Source organism: Blennius ocellaris (genome assembly GCF_963422515.1).
Source record: "Blennius ocellaris genome assembly, chromosome: 4".
Taxonomy (NCBI): domain Eukaryota; kingdom Metazoa; phylum Chordata; class Actinopteri; order Blenniiformes; family Blenniidae; genus Blennius; species Blennius ocellaris.
Window position 1 is genome coordinate 5,951,116 of NC_137653.1, and position 12,939 is coordinate 5,964,054.

Sequence of the window (12,939 nt, forward strand, 5' to 3'; positions counted from 1 at the left end):
GTGGCTTGAACACAAAAACACTAAAGAAAGGTTATCAAACCACCAACATCAAAGGTGTGAATAAACACACCAACATGACAACTGAAGTGTGACAACTAAAGCAGAAAAATACACTTCATCCACAGTTTGACTGATTGTTTCTTCAAAATACCAGTGTCTGTTTGTACAGTGTCATGTATTGTTCTGTCTAAAAACTATAGCTTATTGAAAACGTACCCAAGAGATCTGGCACCTCAGGGTTGATGTTTTCCTGTAACTAGGGTCTGAGCACTGACAAAAGCACTGACAAAACTGAAAAAACTGCAAATTATCCTATTGAATTTATTTATTATTCTTATTATTATTATTATTAACTCTAACTTTTTTTCCATTATGGAGAAATGTGGGCCTAAACATACATAACTTTTTGTGAGACTTTGCACAGTCATCAGGCCCAGTGGAAAATGTGATAATTTGGAGGAATCGCACATGTGAGTGGAAAAATGGCTCAACGGTGCCCCCTGAAAAATTCAAAAAATTCAGCCCCTGGATCCCGTTTCACCGAGAGCTATGGAAGTTGGCACACACATGTAACACCGTAAGACACACAAATAAGTCGAACACAGCGTATTATGACACATGGACATATCATAATACGCTGTGTAGAATATGCATCAGAAAGAAAGAGGCTTCAAGGGGAAGTCAGAGCAGCACAACGGGACTGGAGCTTGGCGAGCGTTCTCGGAACAGAAGGGGAGGAAGAAAAAGTGTGCGATGTCAAGAATTTATTGTTTAACTTCCTGAGAAAGACACATTTAATAGGCAGAATATAAAGGTGGGCCTTTGACACTACACAATGATGTACAGTAGGTTGCAGTATGCTCCTTGAAGCAACTCGATAGATAAATGAAATAAAAGAAGAAGAAAAAAACAGTAGCCACCGGTTACAATTTCCGTCACCCCTCCGTTCAGGTACCTAGATCCTATGAATGCTAGTCATTAGCGAGCTGGAACATGCATGCGCAGCACACGCCAGTGCCAAAGTTTCGGGCAGTGCGGCACCAGATGGTCGGCACAGCCAAACCAAATTTATTCAGAAGGAACTGGCCGAAGAAAATGACAAAATTTTGTTCTGAGTGCAGAACTTTCTTCTTGTTCTTGTGGAGTACGAATCGGCCTGAACGCGAGTCGGTGACATGATGCCCAAGCACGTCTCCCTCAAACCCAACCCACATCAATTTTAACTCCGCCCACATTGAGGCCAATCGAGTTCATGGACGGGCTTCGCAGCACTTACGCGTTCTTTGTGCGACACACACGCGGTACACATATGTCGACTGACATTCTCCGTCTGAGTCCCGCAAGTAATGAGGACCCGTTCAAAGCTGCTTGCAGCTTTAATTGATGTTATTTTTGTGGCACAAGACGGCTTTTTGATGTCCGCTCTCATTAGATTTATCAGCATAGATCCAGAGTCTGTCAAAACATGTCAGTCACCAACAATAAAAATCAGCTCGTCTATTTTGACACTACAATGTGATAATGACCTTAATTGAAGATTGGAAAATGGATGGGATCAAAATAGCTCAGAAAATGTCAATCCAATGACCTTCAAACAAGCAGAACGTTCAAGCTGAAATCAGAGACTGGCTTCATCTGTATAGAGTTTGCATGCTATTGCTGTGCCAGCAGGTTTTCTCCAGGTTTTCGAAACAACAACAGATTTTGCAGGAACATAGCTATGAGTGATTGATTAGAAATTAGCAGAGCTGTGACTAAGTCACTACATTTAAAGTTATAATGTTCATCTCATGGAAAAATGTTTTACTTTGACTGTGTTGTAACATAATACATTTACACAAATCTCAAGAGATTTTTTAACATGTATTTAATATTATCAAATCTGTAAAATAAGTACACCTGAAAATGATCATAACAAATTCGAGCTGACATTGTAACAATCGTTTTTAGTGCTATAAACCAGAACCGCAATAGGATTATTATTTTTACAGTTATGTCTTTGGAGGTATAATGCACAGCATTTAAAAATAGATATCATATTATCTCAACCTTCCTCAGGGAATCTGACAAAATTATTTTCAAATCTTTTCAAATTTTAACATTTTCATCATAAGATCAAACAACTATCATTCACCTCTCTGTTGTCCCAAAGCAATGATGTGCATTCAATTAGAAAACTGTGGTTTGGGGAAAACTTATAGTGGTTTGGATGTCTAATGTACGTTGCTACCTGTGTGCTGTGGGCGGGGCTCCAAGATGTGGCTGTGCGTTGCTACATTACATTAAAAAAATAATAATTAAAAAAATCGCTCCCAAAACAGGGGAATGATCAAAAATAAGAAAGTAAACTGTTCGTCCTCTACAGTTCTCTATTTTCAAATAAAAAGTATGCAACAGGTGATACAGAGTGGCAAGCTTAGTGCAAGTTGCAAGAACTGAGAGCAAGCAATGCATGCCATTGACGCTGATGATTTGGAGTTGGAGATTGTGGCAGGTGAGGTGATTAATCCCCTGATGTGAATCAGGTGTGCTGCCTCACCGCTCCGCCCTTAAAGGAGGAGCCGCCCAGACACACAACGTGAGAGTCTGGGGGAGGCTGTGCGTCTGTTTGTTTTTATTTATTTATGTACGTTTTTATTCACTAGAAAGTAATTGTTCCAGAAAGTTCTGACTACGTGACTCTGTGGGGGAACCTGGTGGTGGCAAGCGCTACTGCCACAGAGAATTCTGCTGTACACTTTCCCTGACCGTGCCTCCACCTGCCCAAATGACATTTTACACTACATTATATAGTGTGTGTAAAGTTTGCATTCAGTTTAGATAGTAATGTTATATATTTTATATGTTAATAATATACTTCATTCATCATCATTCTGGAGCCAGGAGGCCCCATAATAGTTCTTGCCACGACAGGTTAGAGAAGATGTGTGTGACTTACCTCTTTGTGCCGCTTTAACTGCCTGACAAGTTGTTGCATCTCGGTCAGTTTTACTGTCCACAGTTTCCACACACGGTTTGTTTGCAACCTCGTAGTCTTTGTAATCAAAACAAATCACAACCGGTGTCACTTTTCGATTTGGATTTTCCTTTGCCCAACTCCTTAAAACGTATTGCGTGTGCGCATGCGTGCGTAGTCTTCACACGTCATCGTGAAGTAAATTAATCTGTGTGGTTCTCACCTGTCCAATCATAGGAGGCTGTTGATGGTGCATTTAAAATACCTGGGAGTTCCTAGAATGATTTTCAGACAAGAAGCAAAAGGGAAAATTAATTGAGTTATTATACACTTTTGTTTTTTTATATTGATGTATTGAAGTCAAGTCTTTTCAAGTTGAAAGTTTCAAATCGAGTCAGGTCTGAAGACTTTAAACTTTAGATTGAAGTCTATGCAACTCTAATCCACAATTATGACATTTAGTAATTGACTAAGTGTCAACGTTTATTAGGCCTGGCACTTGTACATGGTGTAGGTCTTGTCTTGTTTATGTAATTTTCTAAAACCAGTCTTTATTCTGCTACCCTTTGTTTTGGGTCAAACTACAAAGTCAAATCGTTCATGCCATTTATTTTCAACTGTCACCAACCCAGTTGTGAACCCCTCCTGTGAGTTTCCAATGATCCCTGTTGTGCATCTGTTGACTCACCCAGCATTTACCAACCCCATACTATTGTATGTGTAATTATCAAACTTGGCTTTCACTGCAGTCCCTGTCCTGCTTCTGTATCAGAGGTTTCACATCAATCGGTTTACCTTCAATCAGACATGTCTGCATGATGTTAGTTTTTCTCAGCTTTCTTGCACCTTTTTCTGGTTGTCATTGGGTATATTCTTCCTGGCAGATGAAAGTACTAACCACTTAAACATTGTGCAGTCCTTTCATTGTACCTGCCACACTTGACTTCTGCAAAAAAGAACATTTCAAATGTGTGAATGAGATCTTTTAAAACGCAAAGTTCTTTCATTTTCATTTTTTTTTCATTTTATTATTTATTTCATTCATTTAAAACAATGCAACAACAGCATTTCATATGAATGAAAATGAGCAGAAAGAAGCAAAACTTATAATGTCTGCCCCTTATCAACACAAAATCATTTACAGTTCCAGTTCATTTCATTTGAGCTGTCACATGCAGCTGTCTTTTTCCAAAACATCAAACACAGAATAAATAAATAAGGTTGATCTGCTACTCCGCAGTGTCGTATTTCTGTAACATTGATAATTTAATTTAATTTCCAGATGAGCTTTAAACATGGTTTTTAAAAGGTTATACTCCACTAAATCTTTAAATTTCAGTGTTTTTAGTTGTCTAAATAAAGGATTAGTATGGTCTCTGTAACCACTTCCACTAGCGACTCTAATCGCTCTTTTCTGTAGAAGAAAAATTGGATTAATGTATGTTTTACAGGCATTTCCCCACACTTCAATACAATAGGTCAGATATGGAACAATCAATGAGTTATACAACAAAAACAAAGCACTCTTATTTAGAGAATCTTTGACTCTATGCAACACAGCTATTATTTGGGATACCTTTACTTTGACATTATTAATATGTGATTTCCATGTCCATGTTCATCAATCATAATACCTAGGAACTTAATCTCATGTGCCCTTTCGATTTCTAACCCGTTAATAGACAGTTAAAGTTCTTTGATTTATGTGATAGTACTGATTAAAGATTGTTTGAATTTCAAACTTTCAAAATTGAATTTTTAATATCTTGACAAAACATATCTGACATAAACATTTAGAAATACAAATCTGAACTATTATGGACTTCCTCCAGACATAATGGAAAACTATTAGACTTAAAATAAGTATCAGTCTGGTGGAGTTTTGCACTGAACAACAAAAAAAGGGAGCAAAAAAAGAGACTATTGTCTATTAAATCAGCTCATCATTCACCAATCCTTATACAGTTACATTCTATATTAATTTATTTTTTCTCTCTTTGTGATTAAAAAAAATCCCTTTAAAATTGTTTATGACTGTAGTATGGTGAGAGACTGGAAATAATTTATTGGCACCATTTATAACTTCTAATAGCCTTAATCGGTCTTTGCAGCCTGTAGAAGATGAGACAGTAACAGATGGGCACAAAGGGAACGCAGATCAATCAATCCGCGGGAAGCAGAAGGAATTTCAAATAGATAAATCTGCTCTGACATTTGAGGTTGATCAAAGTTCATGGTAATTAAAGCATCCTCGCTTCAGTCACGTTTTCAACTCTTCCAATTGAAAAAAATGACATAAAATATCAGACTAAACCTATAAATACCTTGTTTTTTAATGTCACAAAACGTTGTCGTAAGTATTTTGCCCACAAGAGGTCACTACAATCCATCCAAAGCAGAAATTTGCCATCCATTTCACAGCCTCAACATTATCAATCCTCTGTAATCCTTCTGTATGGGGGACTTCTGCACATTTCCAACTTTAATTGGTGGTGGTTAAGGAATTTGGTGTTTGAAGTTAAAATGGTAAAGAATAAGAGATAAAGAGATTGATACAAATTAGAAAAACTCTTGCACAGCATCGGTGGGCAAAATGATTCAAAAACGGCTTCAGAAAATTAATGATTTCAGAAAATAACTTATCTGCAGGTCACAATAGCACCACTTCCTGTTCACGCCAGGGAGTTATATATAAGTTATGACACTTCGGTGGGTTTTAAACTGCCATTAACAATTGTCATTTCAACTGACTTTAAAAGGTATAAAGGTTTGATGAGATGTACACCTTGGGGAAAAAAAGCTTCAGAAAAGGCTCACAGTTGAAAATACCCCCTACATTTGAGGACACAGTCACAGTAAAAAATAGGCAGTGGGATTCACACCTGTGACGTCTGATCACAACCTCCTCTACATAACTACCTTCTCCTTCCACACTAATGTTAAGATGCAATACAAAGAAAAACAAGAAAAAACAAACAAGAAAAAAAACCCAAGGCAAATCTACTTTATATTTATAAACACACTATCATCTCACAAACCAACAAATTGTTGCTGTCAGCTAAATACATTCAATCATATACAAATTGGAATTGATGCTGAAAATCCATCTCAAATGGTTGAGAAGGGGCAATGTTTTTCATTGAGCATCGTTGCATCCTCGAGCCTCGAGAAACAAGCTTGTGGTTCAAATCCCACTGAGGTTACTGCAGTATATGCCTGCGTTTGCTCCTTGCAGCTATGTGTACTTAATGTAAACTATGAATGAGATTGGGAAAGAAATGTTCTCCAAGGGGATCAACAAAATAGCTTGTACTGCATTTTCCTATCTTTTATGTTTTGCATTTTTACACACCCTCAATCTTTTGATATTGGAGATTTTAGAAACTCAACAGTGACTTGTTTTTGCAATTAAAAGTTGGTTTTTGGGGGGGGAAAGTATGGAAGGCACAATGATTGAAAAAAGTTAACATAATTAGCATCCATCCACCCATCATCCATCCATCCATCCATCCAAAATATACTTTCACTTATAATCTTCCTTCAGCTCTTCTTGGACCCCAAGGGATTCCCAGACCAAATGAAAAACATAATCACTCCAGTGTACCCTGGAATGACCTGATGTCCGCTTGCCAGTAGGATATTCCTGGTAGAGCTCTAATAGTAGGCAACCTAATTACATTGCCAAACTGCCGCAACAGGCTCAACTTGATGTGAAACAGTCGCGGCTCCACTCTAAATCCCTCTCGGACGGTTGAGCCCCACCTGCCATCTGAAGGAAAAAAAATCTTAATTCAGTCAATTCACCTGCTTCTATTTTCTCTGTCATTCTTTTGGTTGCGACCCAAAGTTCATCACCAAAGAAGCTGATCTATTGAAAACAAAAAGCTTTGCAGCAACCACATTGCGGCGGCCTGCTGTCAGAATCTGTAGCACAGATGTGACAGAGCATGCAATCATTTTCTTTGAAGGACTCTGATGTGAAGGTGCCGATGCACATCTCAAGCAGTGCACGCTGGACGCCGTTGGTGACAAAAAGTCCTCTCTTCATCACTCTTCTTTGCTTCTGCAACCGCAAACCACTGAAGCCCCTTCAGCCTGCTGATACCCGTCTGCTAAAGAAGTTATCCGCTGTGCCAACTAGGTTCCAAAGGCATCCTTTTTAAGGCTGACAGCTCAACCTGGACCTCTGGTGTCTTCCAGCATGTCCTTGCATTGTTGCCCTGGCACCAAGAAGCCTCTGGCCACAATTGTGCCAGGCCAAATCAACATTGGAGGCTTGAAATTCCATATCCCCAACTCCCTCTGGTACATGGGAGAAGGACATGGGGGGTGGGAGTGATAATCTGTCCAAACAGAGTCCTCTGTATTACAATACACACTCACAATATGCTTATGTTTGGTGGGTCGGACTTGCAGTGTTACGTGCCATCTGATTACGTGTCGTTTAGTCCAGCCTCAGATGCTGATCAGTTGACAGGTCTTCACCTCCCTTCGCATGAGTGTCCTGTAGACACTCATGCGAAAGTCTCCAGTCAACAAAGTCAGTTATCTACTGGAGATCCAGGGAGCTCAAACATCTAGGATTTTTATGAGTACCGTGTTTCTGAAAATGGCCTGTAATGGATTACTACTATTACATCGCCCCACAACATTTATAAATTTTGGTTATTCACCTGCAATCTCAACACTGAGGCAATATTGTTTTAATAAAAAGAATAAAATAGTTTTTTCTGTCATTTTAAATGGCTTCTTGAGAGCAAAAGACTTGGAAATGGCAAGAAAATCCAATATTGATGTATCTATCTGCAGAAAGTGGTTTTTGTCCCTTCCAAAATAATTTGCATGTCAAAATCAGAAGGCTTTGTGCATACAAATGATATACTCCTTTGCCAAATTGGAATCACAAGAGGCCCGATGCAATTCAAAATCGATTGGCACCATTTTCAGTAGGCTGGTGTTTCAGCCTGAACCTGTTGCTTCTCACAACAGAAACATCAAATGCCGTCACTGAACAATTACTTCTGAGCCGAGAGACACAAAGCAAACACAATGCCTTGCCTGCTTTCATGCAGATTCAATCACTGGAAGATTCATGTTGAAAATGTTGTGCCACATCATCGCACCTCGGTCACTCACAAATGTGACTCATTATCCTCCCCTTAAGAATAAGGAGACACTTTTCACTCGAGGTGGGACTCCTTCCAAACACTCCTACTCACACTCTGTTTGAACACAAGTAAAAGTCTAAATAAATGATTTCAAATGTAAATAAATGGCAAATAATATTTGTTGTCGCATCTCATTTTGTTATCTATTAAAGCAGAAATTACTAAATAAAACAACACTATTTTGTGCAGTACCAATCATTTTCATAATCAACTTGTTAGAATTGAAATGATGTGAAAATTGACTGTAAATTTCAAACAAGTACAATTGACTTTGTGTTTATTTTTTTAACACAAGCTCATTGATTAATTCAGGTTATATTTTACTGCATATAAAACATTAAAAGAACACTTACTCGTGTGTGTCTTTGAATGGTCTCTCTAAATTCAGCCTTTCTCAATGTGTGACACAATAGCTGAGCCCTCAGAACTCAATACCTTGAATTGTTTGTGTTTTTTTTTTGTTTTTTTTAACTTCAACTGGAAATAACACTAAGAGACAAAGAAGTAACAGTCATTAAAATGATTTACAGAAAGATGAAAAGATGAAACACAAATCGTGTTTCATCATTGTCAGATCTAGAAATAAGTGTTTCTATTAGGCAGTCAAGTCATTAGTGGTGATGAATGGATGTCAGCGCAGGGAACTGTGAACTGGCTGCGATGTGAGGTGGGACATCACTCTGGCACTGAAATAATGGCTGACCGCAGCAGAGAGATGGACGCTTTCAGACTGTGGAGGGGAAATGACTGCCTTTAAAAGGTTGTAGCAGAAGTTTGATCGCCTTCACAGACGAGGTGAGTGGCCTCACCGCACTGATGGAGCAGACAAAAGAAAATAAAGACAGACTGAAGGTGGACTTAACTCTCACTGAGTGTAGGATAAATTGACATGAATGTGGTGCATAAAGTGTAAGAAATAAAAGCCATGGAACAGTTTCTGATTCACAAAAGATGCAAGTTGCTAAATATGTTCAGGCTGTTTTGAACATTGAAAACATAAAGAATAAATATACTGTACCTCCCTGTCAGTTTGAAGATGAGCCCACCTGACACTTCTGTCCAAATGTCCACCATGTAATGGTTCGCGATACCACGTCATCGAAATAAGAACAGGGTTCAGTTCCAGGTGAAAGCCTTTCTGATTGGAGTTTACATGGGGTCTATAGGGGTTTTGCAGCTTCATCACATAACTAAAAGATAGATTAGTGGGTAAACTTTAGGCCAAGAGTCGAGTATTTTGACTAAAATTGGCGTAGGATTGTACTGCCTAAGGAGTAAGCTATTGGATTCAATAAAATGAAACTGAATGGGATCTGAAGTCCTGTGTCACGAACACAAAGTAAACATTAGAAAAAGATTTGTTTCCATAAAAAAAAATACTTGTCAAAATGGGAAAACTTTATTCTTCATTATAGAATGTGTAAATGTCTTTCAAAAACAGTCCTATTTGAACACACATTCCTCAAATTAAAAATTAAACCCGCATAGGGAGAAGATGAAAACATACAGATAATCAGAGTGATCAGCCGGTTTGAGGATCTGTATTGTCTCTGTTTTCCTTTGTGCCCTGAGTTTAAACACAAGAACCCCCAAAACTTGAATCACCAGTAAATATTGTCACTGCCTTTTCCCTTATTATGTCTCCTTAACATTTTTTTTTAACATAATTTAAAAACTTCCCTCAAAAAAAGCCAACCCTCCAGTAAACTGATATAGATCCATCTACAAGTTACAGTTGTAATGATCCTTCAAACTGAGTGTGAGGCCTCTCTTGTTTTGCCTGCATAGTGACGGCTGCAGTGATGCACATTGAGGTTCTTGCCTCGGGAAACACTGAATTCCATCATTATCAGGTTCACAAATATATGAACCGATTGTTTTTGATTGGCACAGTTTGATTGGCAGCAATTACACGTGCAAGCTTCTAAAATTAGTCTGCAAAATAAGTTCAAAATTCAAATGATATAATTTATTCTTTCCATGAAGATTGGTGGATTCCACGCCTCTACTGGGCCCACGTCATTGAATGGCTGGGGGATGAGATGCCCTTAACAGTAGTTTCACTGATTTCCATGCCATATAAAAGAGAAATGGACCCTCTTGGTGCTGCAGGGCCACAATACCGCACGTTTTTAATTTCTGCCTCATTCAAAATGGTTCAATTTAAGGATTGCATATTCAAGAAGCTCTACAGAGAGCCTGATAAGGAGCTACTCAGTCAGTGTGTTGAACCGGTGGCATATTAATACAGATGGGATTCTGGCCCTCCTGTACCAGAAGTGCTCACTTTGAATGAAAAAGACTGAAGCATTTCCTTTTCACCTCAGGACATTTTTGAATTGTTTAGTATCCATGTGTATCTGCTACCGTTCTCTCATCCATGTGCACATAACACCACAAATAAGCATTTTTATATTTGCAAAATAAATACTTCTTCATATCAGTCACTCCCCTCACTTGTCAGACCTTTGAATACTAGTTTATTAAGATTTCCATCCACTCACATCTCATACTGTTTTAACTAAAGTAATGTGGATACATGCAAGTCTTTGTTCTGGCCGGGATGTTTTGTGCTTCATGAGGAACTCAAAGGCAGACTGTTGGTCTGCATGGACCGTGTCCACTTCAAATTTCTGTTCAGTCACACAAGGGGAAAGTTTTGTTGAGATGATGGGAGAACAAAATGTTTTGCCAGCTCACGGAGAAACCTGCTATAGACAATCCCAGGTGACTATGTAGGAAAAAGCAGGTTCAAGACAGATTCCAATTCAAGCAATAATGGAGTCACCAAATAACCTCAAATGCATGTTGTTGCTACTGTGAGAGTAAACCAGGGTACTTGGAAAACATACAAACTCCAACAAGAAAAATCCCCATGACCAAACCACAATATTCTCAATGTTGGGTAAAGGTCCAAGCCACTATACCACTGTAAGTATGATATTGTATTGTATGGTATCATATTGATACTGTTAACACTTAGCCTAACATGCATATATCGCAAATCATTTCTAATTTACATAGATGTTTTATTCAATTAAACATTCAGCCATCTAATAAGCTGCTTTAATCACTCTCTCATGTCTTACGGCATAGCAAAGCTGTGTATGAATTACAGTTTGAATGGGTCTTTCTAATAAACCACTCAAGAGATCAAGACATCACATGATTGCAGTCTCTGATTGTTGATGGGAAACAGCGTGCTACTGTATTTATTTATTTATTTTTTCAGTTTGAAGTGGCTTTAATGTTAATGGCTGAGGATTAATAACGTCAGATGGAAAAAGCAAACTGTAATTATACATTATATATAGTTCCCAGTGAGGACATAATTAATTAAGTAGAGTGGTGCACAGAGGTGGATTTGATGATTCAGGAGCAAAAAAAAAAAAAAAAAATCAAGGAACATTGTTAGAAAATAGTCTACTTAGCTCTGAATTAAGAAGGAAGTAAAGTCAATCAGGTCACAACAAGAAATGATTCTTCTTGTGTTGGTTGTAGATGTGTGTTTGGCATTTGAAAGCTATGTTTCACCTTATCTTAAGCGCTTCACCTAGGAAGTAGTGCAGCTTGTTCATTTTTAATAAAATCAACCAACCGGCCCTTCCTTTAGATCCATGAGGACTAATGTAATCAATCCTTCTTTAAAATCATATCTCCCATGGAGATGAGGTATTACTGTTATGTGGGGATTGTGTAACACTCATATTATACTGACCATTTAATACTCTATCAGTGATCTTGTACATAATCAAAGAGCCAGTGAGCACAGCTTGCAATAAGCCCATGGCTCCCCCGCAATAAGCCGTGTGCACTGCTCACATTTTCATCCCCTCAGTATTTCTGCTGCAAGGACCCCCACAGTATTTCATTATTATTAAAATGTACAAATCCATGTTCCTTCATGGTTGTAGGCATGTAAAGGTTGACAAGGTGACAGCATGTCTACTTTTTACATTACTGTTGTCATGGACGACAGCCCCCGTCTGAGCACCTTATCTGCGTCCATCGGTGTTTGCATTAAAATGGATCTGACCTGTGCAATGCTGTCCGTGTTCCTGTTCCACATGAAATAAGAACATCGGCGATAATTAGGTCAGATTCGTCTAAGAATCTATGAGTCAGGTGACAGAGTTTGGGTGTCTCGTGATTCTTCGTCTTTGCCAGTTTGTTTTGTGTGCTTTCCAAGAACCGCTTCCAAAATCATCAGGCAGAGGAATATGTTTTTTCAAAATTTTACAGGAAGATGATGATGATAATAATAATAATAATAATACTAATAATAATAATACTAATAATAATAATAATACTAATAATAATAATAATCTCCATGCCTGGCCAGCTGAACTACTTTTGTGGATTTGCAAATTTAAAAAAAATCAAGGGATACGTTTAAATATTTTTAAACCTTTTAAGACTTAGTACTTAAAATAAACTCAAGATGCAACACGTCACTAATGGGCTGTAATCATCGTTTGTGACTAACAAAACATTTTAAGCTCAACAAATAGCTCCAGTTAGATTTTGGATTTTGTTGACTGACCTTGTACACCCAAAAAACACATGCTATGCAAATACAAATAAATAAAAAAATAAAGAGGCACAAATGTCCATGAGAAGCATGCCACACACAGTGACAGGGCAACTATTTTTGTGCCGTGGCAGATGTGGCCATTGGCTGGGATGGTTAATCCAGAATGCTGGGTTTGATACAAGCAGGATTTAGCCATAACCATGATACTAACATCTGTCAGAATACCCTGCCGAGTTCCCGCAGGCAGACAGCAGAAGAACGGAGTACTTTTTGTCTTATCA